Here is a 21,065-nt window from a genome sequence, read left to right on the forward strand (position 1 = left end):
TACGACAGCTAGGAGCTTTGAGAAATACAAAGGCAGCCAAACGTCACACTGTGGGCCGTTGCTCCGCCACCATTTAATTTGTGCCCCCTGACGTCTCACGCTGCCACGATGCAGCCATCCGTTTTTATACAATGGGGGAAAATTTAATTAAAAGCACTGGAACCTTTCAGCATAGAGAAGCCTTTAAAAATTAAGTTTATCTGTATTTACAAGTCTTCATTTATTTGGTAGCGACAATGGGAAAGAAACCCTGCCTCTGAAGGCACATAGAAGGAATGATTAAGCTAATTTACAATAATTGCTTTAATCTTGGTATATTGAATTGTGTGTTTAACCCTTTGGAGTCTCTCCTTCTGTGGCAATGGAAAAATGCAACGTGATTTCCCTGAGCTGTAACGACACCTAGATGTGCTGCCATTCTGGGCTCATCTTAACCATCCACTGTCCAAGTGGGGTCATTTAAGGGACCGCCAAAAGACCCTGCTCCCCGCAAGAGCCTTTGAAAGGCAAGTAGCCTATGGAAGCCGCTGGCCGCCATTAACTCATTCTCCCTCCTCGAAACTCCTGCTCAGAACCTTTTCATGACTTTCTACTGATGACCAAATAAAGTTCAAACTTCTTTACCAGAGGCTCAAGATGAAATTGTGGAGGGCACGCCATAATTTGGCCCTACACTACCACTCTGAACATCCTACACTCCAGACAAACTGTACTAATCTTCCCCACCCCTGCCCCCAGGTGCACCCTAATTCCCTACCTCTGGGCCTTTGTTCCTGCTGTTCCCTCCACTGGACTGACCTCCCATCCTTCCTACCCCCACAGTAAGATCTCCCTATCCAATCACAGCAGATTTTCCCAGATGCCCCCTCCTCCTGTCACGTGCTTCCTCTTCCACAAAGACTCCTTCATCATTACCAGGTGGAAATGATTGCTTGCCCAGGAACCCACACAAACCTCAGTTCTTTGACATACCTAATGTTTGGAGATGTAGTGCACTTACATGTCTTATCTCTTACTTGATAGGCTATAAAAGCTTTTTGAGGACCAAGATCAACGCCTATTCATGTTTCTATTTCCCTCATTGTCGAGTCCAGCATTCGTTGAATGAATAAATGAAATATTTCTGGAACTGTGGTAAAAAATGCTGCTTTTAATATGGGACTTTGCAATTTCAGAAACTAGCATGCCACTTCGGCCATAGTAGGTGCTGAGTAAATGTTCACTGAATGAGTGGAGTGGGACAGAGGAAAGATCAGGACTCATGGTGGGAGTCTGGGAAAAGAGGGGAGCACAGAGAAAAAAGCCACATTCCTTTTCAGTATCCTTTGCTTTGTCCCATCCAGCAAGTCAAGTGATCGTGCCTCAAAGCTGTGTCCCGAACCCTGCATACTCTATGTCCCGAACACCTCACTAGCTCCCATGGTTCCCCTGATCACTTCCATGTGGATGACTCCCAGATTGAAGTAACCAGCCTCAGTCTTGCTCAGGTACCCCAAACTCAGCCTGGCCAAAGCAGCAAAAGCACTACTTTCTCCCAAGCCCAGCCTTCCTCCAAATTTCCTGATTTCTGTTAATGGTAAAACAAAACTTCAGGTTCACACTTCAGAATTATCTATTCCCATTTCTCAGCAATTGCCCAGTCTAAACTGACCTCCACAGTCTCACTTTCATCTCCTCTCTTCTCCACTAACATAGCCACTACTGTAGGTCAGGCATTCACCTAAAGATATGTGTGTGTATGTGCATAATTCATGATGTATTATAATTAGCCTTCATAATATAAATAATATTACCTCTTAACTGATCTTCCTGCTTCTAGTCTGGTCACTCTTCAATCCATTCTCCATACAACTGTCAAATTACTATTCCTAAAACAGAGATTGGACCATAACACCTCCCCCCCTCCACCACTATAAACTCTTCAGTAGCTCCCTACTGCCTCTGGCACGTAGTACTGGAGAGATTCTTAGAGACTGTGATACCTAATGCCATTATGCCAGAGACAGTAGAATCGAGGCCACAGGAAGTTACTTGCCTTGTCCAAATTCACACAAATATTAAATATTGGAATCACAATTCAAAACCAGGTCCTTTGGCTCCATCAACCTGGGTTCTTTCCCCTCCCCCACATAGCCCCACTGTTACAATAAAGTACAAACTCCCTGGATTGGCATTTAAGGCCTCATTAGTCCTCTTCTTTCAGTCTGCTCCCATTAAACTGACTTGCTGCTGTTTTCTGCCCATGACCTTCCATCCCTAGCTCCCACCCCCTCCACTCCTCCAGCTTTCTTCGAAGCACAGGTGGAGATGCCACCACCTCCCCGCCAGCACCTTTCCCAATTCCCTCAGTTGTCTGTACTCCATCCCTTTTGAAGTCCCATCTACTTATTTATGTCCCTGGCATATTCCCCCTTTTCATTCATCCATGCCCAGCCCAGAGTGTGAAGTCTTGGGTATATCAAGTGTTGTTGGACTGATACAGTGCAGTGAGCATTAGAGAAAAGGGCCCGCAGACCAATCTCCACCAGCACTAGCTGTGTGAGGTAAGTAGGACCAGGCGAGCAACATGTTAACTATTTCTACGATGTTATGGGTGGAAGCAGCTGTCCCTGTGTCTTGTTTTTGTATCTAGGCCTCCCTACTCCCCACTCTTCACTATCCCTTCCAAACTCACCTCTGCCCAGAGGATCTCCTCAATCTTGGGGCTCTTTCCTCAGACTCCCAGACTGTCCCAGGTGTGCCCCATGCCTCCTCTGTTTGGAGTGACTGGGCTATGCAACGGTCCATCCTGTGACCACCTCGTTGTGTACCCTAGATATCACAGACAAGAGCATGGATAGCAAGACAGGCCCACTCTGCTCAGGCTTCACAAGCAAAGTCACAGGAATGGAGGCAGGAGAGAAAGGTTGGGGCTTCAAGGAGAGATGGGGCTGAGAGTGATCTCAGCCAATAGATGTGGCTTGTGGAAAAGTTCTACTCACTTGCTGACCGACTCTCTCTGTCTTTGGTTTTCAAGTGACTTGATCTCACTGGGGATTTTGATCCTAAAATTTCTTCTGATCAGCTGCAGCTAACAGATCATCATGTATGTGGTCACAAATATGAACTCAAGCAATGGGATGCTGGCCATCATGTATGCTCACTTACACACACATACATCCCTGATGCACAGCCATGAGAAAGGAGCCAGGAGAAACCCCTTCTGAGTTCAAAGCAACTGAGTGGACAACAACCAATTTCCAAGAGCACAGAGCATGGCAGGTTGTCCTTACTTGGTGGCAAAACTTGGAATAACGTGGACAATGAAAATAACTAGAATTTTAGAACATTGTAAGCTGGCAAAGCTTTTTACACAGTTCATCTCATTTGTTCTTCACTATAACCCTGGAAGGATCTTATGGTTCCCATTGTACAGATGAGAACACTGAGGTTAGATGACTGGCTCAGGACCGCACAGCTAATCAGTGTCCGACGTAAGATTTAAACTCAGGTCATTCTGCCTCCAAGTCTAGTATTCCATCCACTGTAACTTCAAAAGCATTATCTGTCAATCTGCAAAAAGCAGGTATTTATCATTACCGTTCATGATACTTTTTATCCCAAAGGCTCAGTGCATTCCACATTTGTTACTTCCTTTAACTTCAGAGGTGTTTTTATCACAGTTTTTGGTAGGGGCTGACGTACAAACATAAGGATATCTTTAAGCATGTAAAAACGTACACCTATACAAATCAATCTGTACACATATGTGTATATGTATATTTTACACATATACAAATCTATGACATGAATACTAGGATATAGGCCTAGGGAGGAGAGCAGCAGGGCCGTCCCAAGTTTGGCCCTGTCTTCCCAATGCTGATGAGTAGACCTACCACAGTTTAACTCTTCTATTTGAGTCCAGCCCATCTATCAAAATCATTTTCAAGATTGTAGAATTTGAGCAGGCCATGACCAAGCTTGTTTGGAGGAACTGGGCCTACTTAGACTGGAGAAGGAAAGACTTAGAGAAGACGTAAGGCTACCTTCAAGTATCTGAAGAGCTGGATATAAAGAATGCATTCCTAACCCTTAGGCCTCACCTTTTAAGTAGGAGCCCATTAGAGATGCTGAAGGGACTAGAGGCCCTTCCAGCTCTGGGGTTCTATGTTACTGGGAAAAGCCAGTGGTACCCAGGCTGGCCAAATGCCCTTTCCCTTCATTTTTCAGAGCTAGAAGGTTTGGGCCTGGCAGTATGCTTAAGGGAGCAGAGGCCACTGGGGGCCTCTCCCCTAGCTCTTTAGAGAAAGGTTTCCATTCTCAATCTTCTATCTGGATCTCCTATTCAGAACAAGGTCCTGCATGGGACTCAAGCGGTGCTACTGACTCATGGCCTCATCGCCTGCCCAGGGCACAGCAGAAGGATCAAATGCACAAAGGTTTAGCATCCGGCACCAGGAACAGAGAGCTCCCCTCTTCTCTTCCCCACTGCTGAGTCTGGGCCACTCCTTCTCACATCCCCCACTCTGTCCATCATTCCATTAAATCTTTAGTGGTAAAGCTTCATGGGCCTCTCTGCTTGATTAATTACACACTATCTTCCTCCATCTTGAACGTTTAAACTGACAGTAATTGCCCCAAATTGAATGCATGACCTCTAAGAATCAGCCCTGCTAAGTGTGCCAAAAAGTGGCTGGTGTCATGCTCTAATCTGCTGTCATGGAAATCCTCTGAGGAATTCAGTCTCTTCACTTGGAGAAGGCTGTTGCATCAAAATACGGGGTGAGTTCAGCTGACAGAGGCCCTCTGGAGCTGGAGGCCTGCCTATGTCACTTACCAGGTGGGCAACCTTGGCCAAGGCACAATCCCTATTGGAAGGTCTATCAAATGGTGGCAATTATGTTGGCTCTTGTTGGCAAGATCAATGATGACACAGTCCTCAGTAATCACAAAGTAGCCCATGTAAGTTGGGGCTCAAGCTTTACATGGACCCAGTTCAATCTTGAAAGTCTCTCACATGTTTTCCTCCTAGTTTTTAGGCTTATGCCCCTTGCTGAATTTCCTTCTTTGGGAATATCAGAATTGGGCTTGTGCACTGGTTTCCAAACACAGAGTGTGGGTGCAGACTCATGTGGCCTGATTCCAAATCCATTTACCATGGGACAGGCTGCATTTTTTGCCAAGACAACACAAACAAGCCTTTAAATAGGGTGACATAGTAGCTGAGAAAGCCGATTGGATATCAGACTGCAAGAAATGTCTCAGAGCACATAGGAAGAAAATGGAGGGGATGGCCAGAGGGGCAAGGCTGTATCAACAGTGAAAGGGATGTTTATAGCAAAGCAATTTGGTGAAGGAAATGGGACTGTTTAACTGGAAAGGGAGAAGAGTAAGGGGAAATTTGACTGTAGAGGCAAGACCTCTGCTGGGGACCTCCAAGTGACGGCTAGCATCAAAAGGGTTTTTAAATGAATACCATTGTACACCCTGAAGCCCCATCTAGGCCTGCCTCAGAGATATTATGGGCTGGGTTCCTGACCACCATGATAAAATGAATACTGCAATTCAGTGAGCCACATTCATTTTTTGGTTTCCTAGTGCACATAAGAGTTATGTTTACATTATACCGTAGTCTATGAAGTGTGCAATAGTATCACATCTAAAACATGTACACACCTTAATTTTAAAAAAACTCCTTTAGTGCTAAAAAGTGCTAATCATCATCTGGGCGTTCAGTTTTTGCTGGAGGAGGGTCTTCCTCGATGTTGGTGGCTGCTGACTTATCAGGTGGTGGGTGCTGAAGGTTGGGGGGGCCATGGCAATTTCAATATTGTTTTGTCTCAGGGAATAGGGAGGCCTGAGAAGAGGGAGAGTGATGGGGAAAGAGCGACAGGTGAAGCAGAGAATACATCATACATTTACCGGTTCAGTTTACTGTTTTACACAGGGGCAGTTGAGGGAACCCCAAAACAAGTCCAATAGGCCACATAAAAGATCACAGATCATGGCTCACCAGAACAGAGAGACATGAAATGACAATGAAAAAGTGTGAAATGCCTTGAGAAGTACAAGGGGGTCTGACTCCCCCAAAGAGCTGTTCAAGATGATTGTGGAATCATGATCCAGGGCATGCAGCTTAAGGCTAGGGTCACCCAGTCTTATTAGCATCACCTTAAGCATCCAAAACCCTTCCTCCCTCACCATTTATCAAATTTGTAAAACAAATGAAAATTTCTATATATGCTTTCTGGTGTGTGGAGGGGGTTCACACACACAAAAATGCTTGTGTGAATGCGTAGTTTCTAGGGTGAAATTAATGAGTGGGAGTAACAGGGTTGAGAGGACAGTATGCTATCTGGGCATCTTGGCTCCACAGGCCATTCAGAGGTAGTTACTCAGGTGGGGTGGAACGCCATATAGTGTAACTACATTAGCAACTGTGGTAATGTAATGCTCAGATTGTATTTCAGTCCAGAAATTGCAAGGCCTAGGAAAAATTAACCTTCTCTAGCCCTACATTTTGGGATCATCCAGTCAAACTAGAGATGCACAAAGATTTCCAAATAATAGACTTGGGACTGCCAGGGAAAGAGATATTTCTTAAAGCCCATATGTATTCATTCTGTAACTATTACCCTCACCAAGGTAAACTATGCAGTAGAGAATCCTGTGAGTCAGGAAATAGACAGAAATACAAGCGGCGAAGATGGACCAGCATGATTTGGCCATTGGCCATAGGTCTCCAAACAGCCTCCTGTTAGTACTCTAACTTCATCATCAATTTCAGGAAAAGCGTTTGGAGGGCAAGGCGTGTCATTGATGGACATTGCCATGTTTGCTCAAAGATTTAGATTGCTTATTGAGACTTTCAGTCAATTGGGACTGTTCTAACAGTCCTTTAAATTAATGTTGTAAGTGATGTTCTGAGCACTTGAGCTGCAATTGGCTAACCCAGTGGATGCTGGGTGATTTCAGGAGAGTTTGCCGAAGACTTTGAAAAGCTGTTTCAGTGCAATAAGCTTTAAATGAGCAAGCCTCCCCTCACCTTGTACTTCCCCTAACTGGCACTGGAAATTAGGAAATTAAATGCAAACAAAAACAGAGAAGGATTAAACTAGAAATTCAGAACTGTCAAATTTCTGCAGATTTCAGATAATCGTCTCCATCAGCCCCTCATGGATTTAAGCTAGTTTTCATCATTCCTGGCCAGTGTTGGGAAGTTTGAATTTCCTTTGTGTTCTTCGTAATTTCTGCTGCATAGAAAGTCACCTGTTTTCAGTAAAAGCATGAGTTACATAAAACAGCTATGTTTCTGGCCCAATCTTCCCCAACCGCTAGCAATAAGTTTAGAAAATGGTTCTCATTTTTAAGCATGTGATTGTCACACATCAGCCACGGAAGAAGTCAAAGGTTTTAGAATGAGGAACGACCTGAACAAAAAGAAGTTTTATGTCACTTTTGGCTTTTTAATAATACTTTTGAGAAGGTGAGCTCATCGGGTCAGGAGATTGTGAACATAATAGTATCCCTGGGGAGACGCAGTGCCAACATGAATCATTGGGAATGCAGAAAATGATGCAGTGAAAATAATGGAATCTAAGAGTTGGAATGACTCTTTCTGGATCAGTCTGTGTTGGGGTGGGAAGAGACATCCTTGATGCTCTTGACCCGCTGTGTATACGATGTTTAGGTATTTATCAGGCCCATGGAGCTTTTGGTCTTTACCTTAAAATCTAGGCAAACCCCCTTTAAGGAGTGAGTCTGGATCAAGATAGATTGGGAAGTTCCATGAACTCCCTAGATTAGAATGTCTGGTCTGGTCTCAGATCAGAGTGTTTAGAAATTGGCCTCAGCATGGTAAAGGCAGAAGCGATGAGGAAACACTAGCTCTCAGTCCATGGAGAAAGAAGGACTGAGTTTCAGAGGCCATCTCAGCTAATGCCTGCCTGAGAACAAGAATTCTCTCTCCAAAATGCCCAACAAGTAGTCCCCGAGCCTGTCACCTCCCAACCCAATTCCACTGAATGTCAAATTCCATTTGACCCCTTTGCAAGTCCTACCTATTGCTCCTGAGCCCAACAGGCCACATCTGATTTCTTTTCCATATTCCAGCCCTTTGAGCTCCTGGACGTTGTTTCTTTCCTCCAAGGTGAACATTCTCAGTTCCTTTAGTCAGTCCTCAGATGGCAAACTCAAGACCTTTTACCATCCTTGTTACCCTTTTCTGGATACTCTTGAGATGATTAACATTCTGTCAACTGTGTCACTTTGAACTGCAAACAATACTTTGGACACAATCTGAGTAGGGCATTGTACTAGACACCAGGGATGCAGAGACAACAATGAGGTAGTGCTTGCCTTCCTTTCAATAGAGGAGACAGTTTTATTGTAAGGCCATGAAGAACAAGGATCCTATCCTCTTCATATCCCCCTGCAGAATCCAGAATATCTTAGATTTTATATACACACAGAAATAGATATGCTTATTAATTTGATTTGATGCATTAGTTAATTAACCAATAAGAAAAGCCTCCTCCATGCCAAAATATGTATTCATGGGTATCTGAAATTTCTGTCATTCATCTCTGTTCAAAAAACACATTTTATCTTGGAGGGATAACATAAGAAACCATTAGCTACCATTGATACCTCAGCACAAATTACTTAACCGGAAATTAAGAATAAGTCAGTTAACACACAGAGATGGAATACAAGATATATGTTTTGATACACCAAAATGGGGAGGGGAAAGTTCACAGTATGACTTGAGAACAAGCCAACAGTGGCTCCATGGAGGGAGATTAGGACCAGACAGGATCATGGGAGAAGGAAGGAGGAGGACAGAATGCCAAGGCATATTGCATAACTCCAAGACTACATACCCAGTAAGTAGGAGGTGTCAGGAAGAGAGAAAGCTGATTAACAAATGCTTGGGGTCCTCAATGTAACAGGGAAGTTTAGAAGCATCCTTGGAATGGCCCATTGGGTTTATTCGTACTGGAAGACTCTTCCAACAAGATGGCAGGTAAAAGGTGCTGGCTCAAATTTGCGCTCTTTACTCCAACATCCAACACAGGAGGAAATGCAAAAAAAAAAAAAAAAAAGTACATCCAAAACATTCAAGAGCGAAGAAAGGCAAGAGATTCTAGCAAGACAATCCCACTCTTTTTTAATAGCAAAAGTTAAACATTTGGTGCCGTGTACTGCTTCCCTCCCCCACCCTCCAGCCTCTAACCCAGGGGCTTCTCATGCATACTTCCTATAGCTGCTACTGAGTCAGAGAAAACTTAATACCTCCACAATGCCAGTCTCAACATGCAACACGGACAGAAATGGATTTCAAAAGTATTACAACGAAACCTTGTTCAGTATTAAGAGAATACCAAGCTGACAATCCCAAGAAAGCTGTAGAAAAATGAATGCTTTCTTTCCCAAAAGGCTGCTGTATGCCTCCTGGACTTAGACAATGTAGTGGACTTACCACTAGACAGAGTCTCGGAAACAACGAAAATCCAAGAAAGGAACCACAAGATCCACTATGGATGACACCCACACGAATTCAAGCAACAAGCAAAGTAGCATGGAACAAATGATCCTGAGTCAAGTAGATCTATTTGCAGAAACAGGGGTTCATGATGGCGATCTAGACAAGTCATTACTACCTGAAACTACAGACAGCTCATCATTAAGGAGTTCAGATTTATTGCTTGATGTAGACTTGGCAAGGAAATGGTGGAAACTATGGAAGATAACACTGTAGGTTGCAACATTTAGCATCTACTGAATACTTAGAAAGACATGATCAAATGGCCAGAATTCTGTAGCTAAGGCTTGCTATCTGTAATATGAACTAACTGTAGGGCTTGATACAGTCCCCCCATTTCCCACCATCTACACTGCTTTGGGACTTCTTTGGAACTCTTCACCCTGTACCTGTATCAGGTACGGGCCTCTTCCATTCCACTTTTCAGTTTCCTATTGTGTGTTGTCTTCCCAATCAGACTGTAAACTCCTTGAGGGCAGGGGCAGTCTTTGTTTTTATTTTTATCCCCTACTATGTGCTTAGCACGTAGTAGGCGCTTCATAAATGTTTCTTGACCAGCTGACCAAGAACTGAAAGATCCCCATATTATAAACCCAAACCTCAAAATATCCTTGAGAATTCTACAAAGAAGATGAATTGGAAACAGCACCATGCCAATAAAAATATAGCCCACAATCACCCAGCCACAACAATGGCCCATAAGAATTTAAGAACAATATTTTTAATAGATTTTGACATACTGAACACTCATTCACAACTTCCAAACTACATGGAATGAATAGTTCTCAAAATAAAAAAATTTCATGAAAGAAATCCAAACCATATGAGAAAGGAAGAAGGAAATCCTACTGGGCTGATCATTTCTATAAGTTTATAAATGAGGAAACTGAGGCTCACAGAAGTTCACTGACTTGTCCCAGTCAAATGAGTTAAGTGCCAAAGGCAGAATTCAAACTTAGGTCTTCCTGACCCCAGGTTACCTCCCAAAGAGAGTAGAATTGGGGGAAGAGTATCCACCATGACCACAATAATAGAACACACTAAAAACCAGATGAAATCAGATTAACTGGGTTCTGAAGAATGCAGGTTGAAACACACAGTCCATGTTGGAAAAAAAAGTGGGGAGTCCAGGTGTGGCATGGGACATGCACCATCAAGAATGGTTGCTTGATTAGTAAGTTTTGTTTAACTTTTTCATTATTATGAAACAGGGTTTAATGAGAGAATGTACTGGAAAATGATTGTGATGTAAAAAAATTCATGATTTTTTTTTTAAAAAAGAGAGAAATGGAAATATAGCCAAGTCCAAAAGGGTGGTGTCCAGATCTAGACCATCTAGAACAATATTCTTAGCTAAAAAGCTAGATATAGCTATACAGGCGCTATTTGGATGGACTTGGTCAACATGTAATCACTCTCCGAGCGATTTTCTATGCCTAATTTTCCTTCATGTATTAAGACAATCAATAGTGATGCACAGCATATACTGATGGGTTAAACTAGAGGGCCACGAAAGACATCTAAGGATGAGCTTTGAATAAGTCTTGCTCCTTTTCTCTTCCTGAAACTGACTAATGCTAGAATCCAAAGGTCACTTGTCTTGAGCAGTTACTATGGAGTGTTCTGCCTACCTGCGACCTTTTAAGCATTTCAGCCTGAAGAAGGGGCATTCTATTTTCTTGGAAATAAATGTGAATTGTCAATCACATACCACTAATAAATGTTTCTAATTGATGTTTGGGAAGGCATTTCTTTTTTTTTCCCTGGGAGAAGATACACTGCCTTTGAACTGGGACTGTGGCTTTGTTAAATAGCACCGATGATTTGTGCATCCATAAGGTACTGGATGAGAATTAAAGGATACTACATCATTTTTCCTTTTGTCAAACTAGATGAAAATACCACTAGTACTGAAGGGATTTTGCATTTGCTGAGTTCAAGATGGTGCCTTGTTATTAATGAAAAAAATCCAAGTAAGCTTTTCATTATATTTCCATCTCAATGGTCAAATACAGACTAGAATCCATAGTCTCTGAGGTTGTCAATCCATCAACAAGGATTTCTTAATTACCAGTCTTTGTCTTTATATGCCCAGAACCTAACCGCCAAGGGCAAGATGTGAATCCAGGTCCTTTGGTGATGCTGCCCAGAGTGGGTGTGTGAAGGGCATTGGGCATTCTTGAAAAGGTATTGCTTGTCCTTCATTCTCTTGGAAAGTCAAGCAATGGGCACAAGATGAAAAGAGACAGGATGTGGAACTCTTCACTCTCTAGTTGTGAGGATGGGTAGCAATCCACTAGTAGGAACATCAGGCAACTTGCCCCTATCTCCAAAAGGACCACTTAGAATTCAACATTGCAATGATTCACTTGTGGATTCCCAGGTTGACAATTCTAGTCCCGACTGCTGAACTCCAACCACCTATGGGAAATCTCTGCCTCCTCTTGTCCTACCTTGGCATCTCCCCCGGGGCCTAGCATAATGCTCTAAACAGAGCAAGAGTACAATAAATATTGACAGAATGGTGACTGGACCAATAACTCAAGTTTAGCATCTCATTGACTCATTGGCTCCCTCCCCCCCAAACCTCAACCTGCTTCTCTTCCTGACTTTACTTGTTCTTTTCCTATTCCTCTCTGTCCCAAACCACTTACCTAGTCTCTGCTGTTTGCAAAGGTCACGTATTAATTGCTTACTGTATACAAGGCACTATGCTGAGGGTACAAAGAAGGGCCAATACACAGTGGGTGTCCTGAAGGAAATGCCATTCTAATGGAGCCTTTGCTCTCTTCACCCTCTGGAGCCAACATGGATCACGTTCATACCAAGACCATGAGGAAGGCGGCGTGAGTCATCATTGAAAAGTACTACACGCACCTGGGCAATGACTTCCATACCAACAAGCGTGTGTGTGAGGAAATCGCCATCATCCCCAGCAAGAAACTCTGCAACAAGATCACGGGATATGTTACTCATGTGATGAAGTGGATCCAGAGAGGCCCTGTGAGAAGTATCTCCATCAAACTGCAGTAAGAAGAAAGAGAAAGAAGGGATAGCTACGTCCCTGAGGTCTCTGCTTTGGATCAGGAAATCATTGAAGTGGACTCTGATACCAAAGAAATGTTGAAACTCCTGGACTTTGGCAGTTTGTCCAACCAGCCTACAGCTGGGATGAACTTCAAAACACCAAGAGGAGCTGTTTAATGTTTACTTTTGTCTTTTTTCCAAAAGACATGGGAACCCCCCCCCAAAAAAAAACAAAACAAAGTCAAAGTCAACTTCCTTATTTTACAGATGAGGAAACTGAGGCACAAAACGATCAGCAACTGCTGAGGGTCACATGGCTGGTATAGAAGGCAGGCCTTCCTGACTCCAAGTCCAGCATCCTTGCCCCTAGACCATGCTCAATCTCATGGTGGGCCTTGAACTGGGTTCTCTTCAAGTGGGCATACATGTATGGCTTGGACTAGATGGACCTTGCTCTCAGATTCTATGATTCTATGATACCTATATATAGACAGAGAGTCAATAAGCTTTTGCTAAGGTCATGCTATGTGCCAGGCATTGTGCTAAATGCTGGGGATGCAAAAAGAGGCACAAGGCAGTCCCTGCCCTCAAGGAGCTCATGATCCAATGGGAGAGACAACAAGCAAGCAAATATATAGAAACAAGCTATATATAGCATAAATAGGAAATATTTTCTATTTCTATTAACAGAGGGAAGGCAAGAGGATAGAGAAGGATTGGGAAAGGTTTCAGGTAGGAGGCAGGCTTTTTGCCAGGACTTGAAGGAAGCTGGGGATGCCAGGAGGCAAAGATGAGAAGGGAGAGCATGCTAGGCATGAGGCACAGCCAGTGCAAATGGCTGCAGGAGAGAAATGAGGAATCTTAAAGATGTCTATATATATGTTTACCTTTCTCATTATATGTTGTATATGCCCAGTAGAATGTAAACTTCATGAGAAAAGAGATTCTTTTTTTGTATATTTTGTCTTTATAGTCCCATCACTCAGTATGGTGCCTAGCACATAAAATGTGATTAATTAATGCTTACTGGATTGGTTGTTGGGGTTTGAAACTCTCTTTATGTCTGGAGCTTTAAAGTCTGAGCTCCTTTCTTGATTTCTACCCACACATCCCAACATGCAATTCAGCATGGTCCAGGGGCAGGGATGCTGGACTTGGAGTCAGGGAGGCCTGGGCTCAAATTCCGCCTCCTATATCAGCCACGTGTGCGTCTTTTCCCATGCTCCTGAGTTTCCACGTATGGCCAAGGGGAAAGAATTCAAAGATTTAGTGGGGAGAATCAAAAGAACTTCTTTGTTCCACCACAGCTTTCAGGTTCAGCTTGGTCAAAATCTCAATGAGTTAACCAGTTGCTTGTTAGGGAAATAAAGACTGCTTCCTAATCAGCATGTTAGCCCCCTGATTTGTCAATTTATAACCTTTCCCCCTTCTGATCCTGAACTGCGTACAGTAATTAACCCTCATTAAGGACCCATGATACACCAAATATCAGATTCGGGGAGTAACGTGGTTCTGAGTTTAGTTATAACACCGAGTCAGAGTCACTATATTTATGCATTCCTTTCCACTCATGCTGCTCAGCCACTGGGGGGTAGGGGTGGGAATCTTGCCTCTTAAAGACAAGCTGGAAAAGTTTATGCCTCTTCCCTAGAGGCCTCTGTAAGGTCTCTCAATCCCTGTGCAGACCAAAGACATGAAGCATTCCGCTACACCCAGGAGCCCTCTTTCCACCCCCCTCCAGGTCCTCCACTTAGAGAATGTGCTCTGTTTCTCCCATCTCAACATTGCCTCAAACTCCTAGGGCTGTACCTTAGGACAAGAGGGTACCATATTCTGTATTTCAAGATGTCATTAAGAACCTTGGATCTGGGAATCTCTAATCCCCTCCTCCTCCTCCTCCTCCTTTCCTCTTCTTCTTCTTCCTCCTTCTCTCCTCCTTCTCCCCCTCCCTCCATTCTGTGGCCCAGACAGCCTGCTGCTGCACTTCAGATCACATTGGCAGCCTTGGGCACCTGCCCCATCCTAGGCACAGCCCTGTTTTTGTGAGACAAATCTCCTCTTGAAATACCTTTGTTACCACTTCATTATCGCCTTGGCTACAGGTATCATCTCTGTGCCTCACAGATACGAAATGGACATCCGACAGCGCAGAAGCCATATTAGGGGCAAGGGACCCCAGCTGCAGTTCGCAAGGCTCGGTCGACGTTGGCTCTCTAATAAAAGCCACTTTTCTGGATGGAGAGTAAATTGCCACCACAGGAGACGGTCATATTTGTGAGCTTGCCTAACAAGCTTGAATTCCAACAGAAGGCAGTTGATTGTGATGCTGCGGAATGGGAAATCTTAAGGCTTTTGCTATTTCAACTCATCTTATTTCACCACATGATTTACTGCAGCTCGAAGAAGACAGCAGAGGGGGAAAGGGGAAGGTGGGAGAAGAAAGGAAAATCCGGAATGAAAACACCAAAGAGCTCAGCTTTGGGTGGGCAAGATGTCTTTGCAGTTGCCGATGGCGATTTGATACTTTGCTTTGCCTAAGTACCGTCTCTCCAGCCCCAAATCTCTGATGATTTAGTTCTGGATTTCTCTTGAAAGACAGACATATTGTGCTGCATGTAAATCTAGAAAGAAGAGGAAGAGGAAGCAGTCATACTATGCGCCAGGCCGTTTCTCAAAGACATTCAGAAAATGTTTGCAGTCCTGAATTCATCTTTTTCTATTAGAAATTTCCAAGCCGATGGCTGAGGAATTGGTAGTTGACCAGATAGCCGGGCAGTCAGCAATGGAAACCACTTATCATCCAGTTCTCCTCATAGTCCCAACACGCTTGGAGACAACATCAGCCTTGACTAGCTCTCTGCCTTCTCTACAGATTTATCCGTGAGGGTGAAACAAGTGCAAAGTGACAATTAGCCACATGCTTCCAGGAAGCACTGACTCACTTCCTGAGGAAACCCTTTTGGAGATGGTAAAACTTGCCTCTGGAATGTACCTTTTCTCCCTTCCCTCATGGCTCCCTCTTCCCCAACCAGAGATCTTTGTACCTGCTTTCCATCATCTCACCCTGGAGATGGGTGTTCCTCCCATGACTTCAAAGGCTTGAGAGTCTCATGTGGAGTTCTCCAAAAGTACTTGAGGGTCTTGCACTCTGCTGCTCCCCTATAACCCAGCTTGGAAATAGCCCGCAGTGAAACTCTAAAGCCAAGTACGAAATGCATATTGTTCTGTAATGTCCGAGGATGAGGACTCTGAGTGATTGGTTAGGCAAGTGACCTCCTGACCAGCTTTCATGATGCCCTTGGTGGATGAGTCTAGCTAACTCGGGGGGAAAAGGGATGAGCTCTATGTTCCAAATAAAGTCGGGCTGCTCCCACACAGTGGGGGTCTTAGATGATTTCCTGATGTTGTTTCTGATGTGAATCCCCATCCAGTCATTCATGCATCACAAACGAGTAATCAGAGACAAATTCCTTCTGTGGGAGGGGAAGAAATGCCCTGAGTCCTTCCCATCCCTCCCAGCAGTCTCCCTGTGAGCAGGGGCAGGAGCAGCAGCTGAGGTCTCTTGGAAGATTAACTAGAAATTGCCCTCCCTACCCTTGCGTCTATAGCCTGGACAAAGAGAATTTATTTATGCCTCATTTCCCTCATTTGGTCTTGTCTGGTAGTTGAGTTGGAGGCACTTTGCCAGTGTCAAACAATTTCAGTTCTTAACTAGGCATGCAAACTGGGTCAAGAATCCATGCAGAAAGCGAGCCAGCAGGGCCCCAGGGCCATGGCAGAAGCTCCTGTGGTCCCTTGAAGGAGCTCTGTTTCTGAGGCCCTCCCACCTGAGTACTTTCTTTGCTTCCTACTGTGTGGCTCTGGGGGGGGGGGGGGGCGGGGACGCTCAGGAAGTCTTGGTGATCCCACTCCCACAAATTCGATGTGATTGCTGAGGAAGACCTTGGATAGAATCGGACTGCCCAAGGTAATTAGAAATAGGTTAATCATTTCTCTTTGCGTGGTACGAGTTCATCATGTGCTTTGTCAAGGGGTTAGAACGTCCCGTAACACAAGCCACGGTAATATATCAGGTGCATGAGGGGAGAGTGCTCTCCTTCACGTACATGCTCCCCATATTATGTAAGATTGATTTTTTGAGATCCATGTGCACATGTGACAAATTAGAATCCTAGCAAATATTTTCATCTTAATTCTGAGGGCATCGTTAGCGTACTCAATAGATTACTGCCCTGTGCTTCAGCCTGTTGTAATTGGGCAGCAGTTACAAATGTTATCATCCTTTGGAAGCAGAGCTTCCAACTGGGCTTTTATTTGTCAGTGGATGCTTCAGTGGATGCTGCAGAAATGGAGCCTGGGATACCAATGGTCCCAACTCAGCAGGAATCCCATTGTTCACAAGAGCCTTTGGTTTCTTGTCCACATCTCAGGCCTCTGCCACAGATCCATCATCGCTCCTGACCAGAGGAGCCCTTGGCCTTGATTGTGGCAGCTTTCCTGGGATAAAGGAGGTGGCCCCTTTCTGTGTTTATCTCCCTCTTCCTTATTCTGGAACAAAGGCAGCTGCCCTGGCTCATGCCAGAGAGTGCTACTCCTGAGGGTGGGGGGGAAGGCTGCCTGAGAAGGAAAACAATGGCATCCAGAGACCTCACTGGCGGTGGCCACACTGTCTGTGGCTGCCACGGTCCGCTGCCCTGCACTATCGGCAAGGCTGGCTCGCCTGGGGCTTTCACAGTGAGTCACAGCACTGCTGCACAACAGAGGCCTGGGCTGAAGCTGAGATCGCTGGGATTGGCAGACATGTTAGGATGTGGACACAGCTGCTTGTTTTTCTTCAAAGCTGATGTTACAGTCCATTTTAAGAGAAAAGCCAGTGAGATAAAAGCACTATTGATGGGCTTCTGGAATTTGGGGGGGCGCGTTTAAATCAGCACTGGGCCAACTAGTCACCACTGCCAATCTGTCTGGTCAATAGCGCATGGGATTCAGGAAAGGTTTGCCTCTGGTTTGTTATGTAAAGAAGGGGAGAAGGCTCATGCTCATTTCTCAGTTTCTTGCTTAAAGGACATAATAAAGCCTTTCTTAAGAGGGAAATGGAAGGTAAGCAAAATGCTGAGCCTCACAGTGACCCAGCCTTTTCCTTTTTGGAAAATCTGAGCTGAGAATGTGAGGAGGCATCCAAGCCAACATTGGGCATGGACTCCTTCTGAGGACTGCCACCCTAGGTGGGGTTATAGAGCTCCTGTAAAACAAGATACCAAATATCTAAAAGGAGACAGGTTCCTTCCACATCGGTACTAAAAAACCAGCTGCTATCCCGTGGTGCTCGCTGAAGGGGAAAAGGATGTTAGAGGCCGAAAGGAACAGCCTAAGATGCGTATGTGGGAGGTGGCGATAGGAAAGCCAGCTGGAAAACCACTGACTTACTCTCATGTTCTCATTCTAGGCACTGGAAATTTGCTCGTTCCAAGATAGGCCTTTTCCCACATATCCGCTCTCTACCACGCTGGGCAACAGAATGTTGTGACAAGTACCAGGTTCAAGACAATCTTATCCATAGTTAGAATGTTTCACTGGGGGAATGGCAGGTAGAGTTCTATCTCTACTTTGATTGCCCAGAGGCTGGGTCTGCCACCCTGCCTAATTCAGTTTTCTGCACAGTGGGCTCTAGTATGTGGCACTGGCCTATGTGAGGCTCCCAAGCAGGATACATGCTGTTCCCCCAAATTAACATCCCCTCTCCTGACTCCAAGCCTTGCCCCCTGGTCACTCTGTTTCTCTGCCTTAATTAATCACTTCTTCCCTATTGAACTGAAGTGGCTAACTTGTTTGATTGAACTGACTGGTCCCTGAACATTCTAACACAACCACCTAAATGGAAGGTAGTGAGTTTCCTTCACTCCTGGTGGGGTTGTGCAAAAGGTATGGCTCTCAGTGTATGACAACTACTACCCTCTCTTGCAGGAGGTTTCAGGAGTCGCCAGCAAATCAATAAGCTGCCTAAGCAGATCCAAGGCCACACATGATAATGACTTAGTCCCCAGCCTCCCTGTTTGTCATCTTTTCTTCCCTTTCAGTGGTCTCTAAGTGTCTAGGCCTCCCTATTTTATCCCCTCTGAAACATTGTTCACACTGTCATCTGTCTGGGATGCCTTCTACCTAGCCCTCGCCACCAAGATCTACCTACCGAATTCTTTTGGGGGGTACCAGATTTGTATTTTCACTACTAGAGTCAACCCCTGTTTTGGAAATGCCTTCTCCCAATGAAGTTTGACACCTCCCCTGTCTCCGCTAAGTCCTACACAGCTTCCTGAGCACTGTGACTGGGGACAAACAACTAGATCAGAGACAGGACTGAAACTCAGGGCTTTATAACTCATTACACACATAGCTAACTCTTTGATTTCTTAGCCATTTTTTTCAATCCAAATCCAAGATTCCTTTGATTCTCCTAGTTAGACCTAATGGCCTTTCCCTTTCAAATTTTGTAGGACTTTGTGCGTATTTCTTTCTCTGTCTTCTTGTTACATAGAACTTACGCAGTGCAGGACTTATTTTTGCCTCTTTCTGTCTCTCAAATGCTTGGCACTGTGTCTGGCACAGCTGCACATGGATTTTGGAAGGATGATCGATGATGTGCTCCAAGGAAAGGAGGAGAATGGGACTACTTTGTACATTAATGAACAGAAGGTAGATTCATTTATCTGGTCCACTTCCTCCTCAGAGAACTGGAAAATTAAGGGTCTTTTGGTATCTACTCATGGTAAAGAGGCAGAAAATCAGCCTGTAAGGATCAAGGAAAATGAGTGAAAGAACATTGCCCAAGTCAGCAGTCTCTTCTTTTCCTACCCATCAAGTCCCAGCTCTCCGTTCCTTCCCAACCTCCACTCTTAAGCTTGGTTTTGTGTGTTGTCTTTCCCTGATAGAGTTTAGGTGCTTAATAAATGTTAATGGACAGATTAAGTGCAACTCTGTATCTTAGTTATGTGTGTGTGTGTGTGTGTGTGTGTGTGTGTGTGTTCCCCCACCAAAGGGTCAACTCAACGAGGGACCTCTTTTATCTCAATTTTGTATTTTTTAACACTTTGATCAGGGTTCTGCACGTAGTAGGCAATCACAAATATTCCGAGAACTGAATTGCTTAGATAAACAAGATGAATCAGTGTTCTTCTAAGTATATCATGGTGAGTGAGGTCATATCTTTGAGGGAAGGATGTTGGATATAATCTGACAGATTAAACCCTTTGGAAAAAAATGATTTGTTAAAAATGAAGCTGCAAACTGAGCACACATTTCTATAGCATTAAAAGGCTTAAACCCAATGAGGCAAGGAGGATACACAGTGTTTGTCCTCATCTTACAAATAAGTAAACTGAGGCTCAAGGAAGGGACATGACTTACCCCAAATTAGTAAGGGTCAGAGCTAGGGCTTCAACCCAAGATAGAACATCTTCCTAGGCCTCCATGTTCCCAAGAACATGCTACTTTATGATGTATTCCTTCCTTCTTGGCCCTCAGTTTCCCTCTTGAAACCTGAAGAAATTGTACTAGATGATCCCTAAGGTCACTGGGCCCTGACAAGTGGTGACTCTAATTCAGTCCCTCTTTGGCCTCTCATGGTCTCATCACTTGGATCAAGACAGATCAAGATAGAAGGTAGGTTTGCAAAGGCTATGCCTTTGGAGAACAAGCTTGAAGCAGCAAGGACTTCTGACAGAGGCCTGGGGAATAGACTCTCTGCACCTAGCCAGCCATCATCAGGTTGTCTGTGGCATGGCATGTTCTCTTCCCCCCTTCTCTTCCGCTAGAGTTCTTTCTACCCCTAAGTTACCTTCTATCTATTCTGCACATACATTTGTACAAGATGTCTCACCCAGCTAGATCGTGGGTCCTTCAGGGGCAGGGACTGCTTCACTTTTGAATTTTGATTCTGGGCACACAGTAGGTACTTCATATATGTCAGAAGTACACAGGTTATGAGAGCAGTTCTGGCTGACTAGGTTATGCCTTGGCTTGAATGGGGACGTATTCAAGTGAGAGAGCCTCCCTTTTTTATAGCTTTATGGTGCTTTTGACATGTAAATTACACTTGAATCAGTGTTCTTCTAAGTATATCATGGTGAGTGAGGTCGTATCTTTGAGGGAAGGATGTTGGATATAATCTGACAGAATAAACCCTTTGGAAAAATGATGGCGGCTCCCCTGGTGTATGGCCCTCTGGTCTTCTTGCTTGTAGCATTTGGGGAATCATTGGGAGGGAACATTAGTGCCTGGAGGGTACCTCTCCAAAGGTTCAGAGCCCTTTTGCAAAAGGATTTGAATTTTTCACAGATTAAGTTGCCTTGATTAAATAAACCAACACAATCACAACCACTCTCAACTGGAAATGTTCCCCTAGAGCTAGATGCCGTTTCCACTGCAGGTATGTGAACAGGGGGCCAAGGAAACTGGAGCCTGTGCGCACCTGGAAATGTATGGACCAAAGAAACAACATATACTTTTCAAGACTGGATCA

The 21,065-nt window shown here is 44.4% G+C and overlaps 1 protein-coding gene and 1 pseudogene across 1 annotated transcript in view; both read left to right on the forward strand.

Annotated features, from left to right (window-relative positions):
- Positions 1-21,065, forward strand: part of DIAPH2 (diaphanous related formin 2) — a 1,011,052-nt gene that overhangs the window by 913,123 nt on the left and 76,864 nt on the right. The window lies entirely within an intron of this gene.
- On the forward strand, positions 12,208-13,638 carry LOC140515351 (small ribosomal subunit protein eS17-like; annotated as a pseudogene).

Source organism: Notamacropus eugenii, chromosome X (genome assembly GCF_028372415.1).
Source record: "Notamacropus eugenii isolate mMacEug1 chromosome X, mMacEug1.pri_v2, whole genome shotgun sequence".
Taxonomy (NCBI): Eukaryota; Metazoa; Chordata; class Mammalia; order Diprotodontia; family Macropodidae; genus Notamacropus; species Notamacropus eugenii.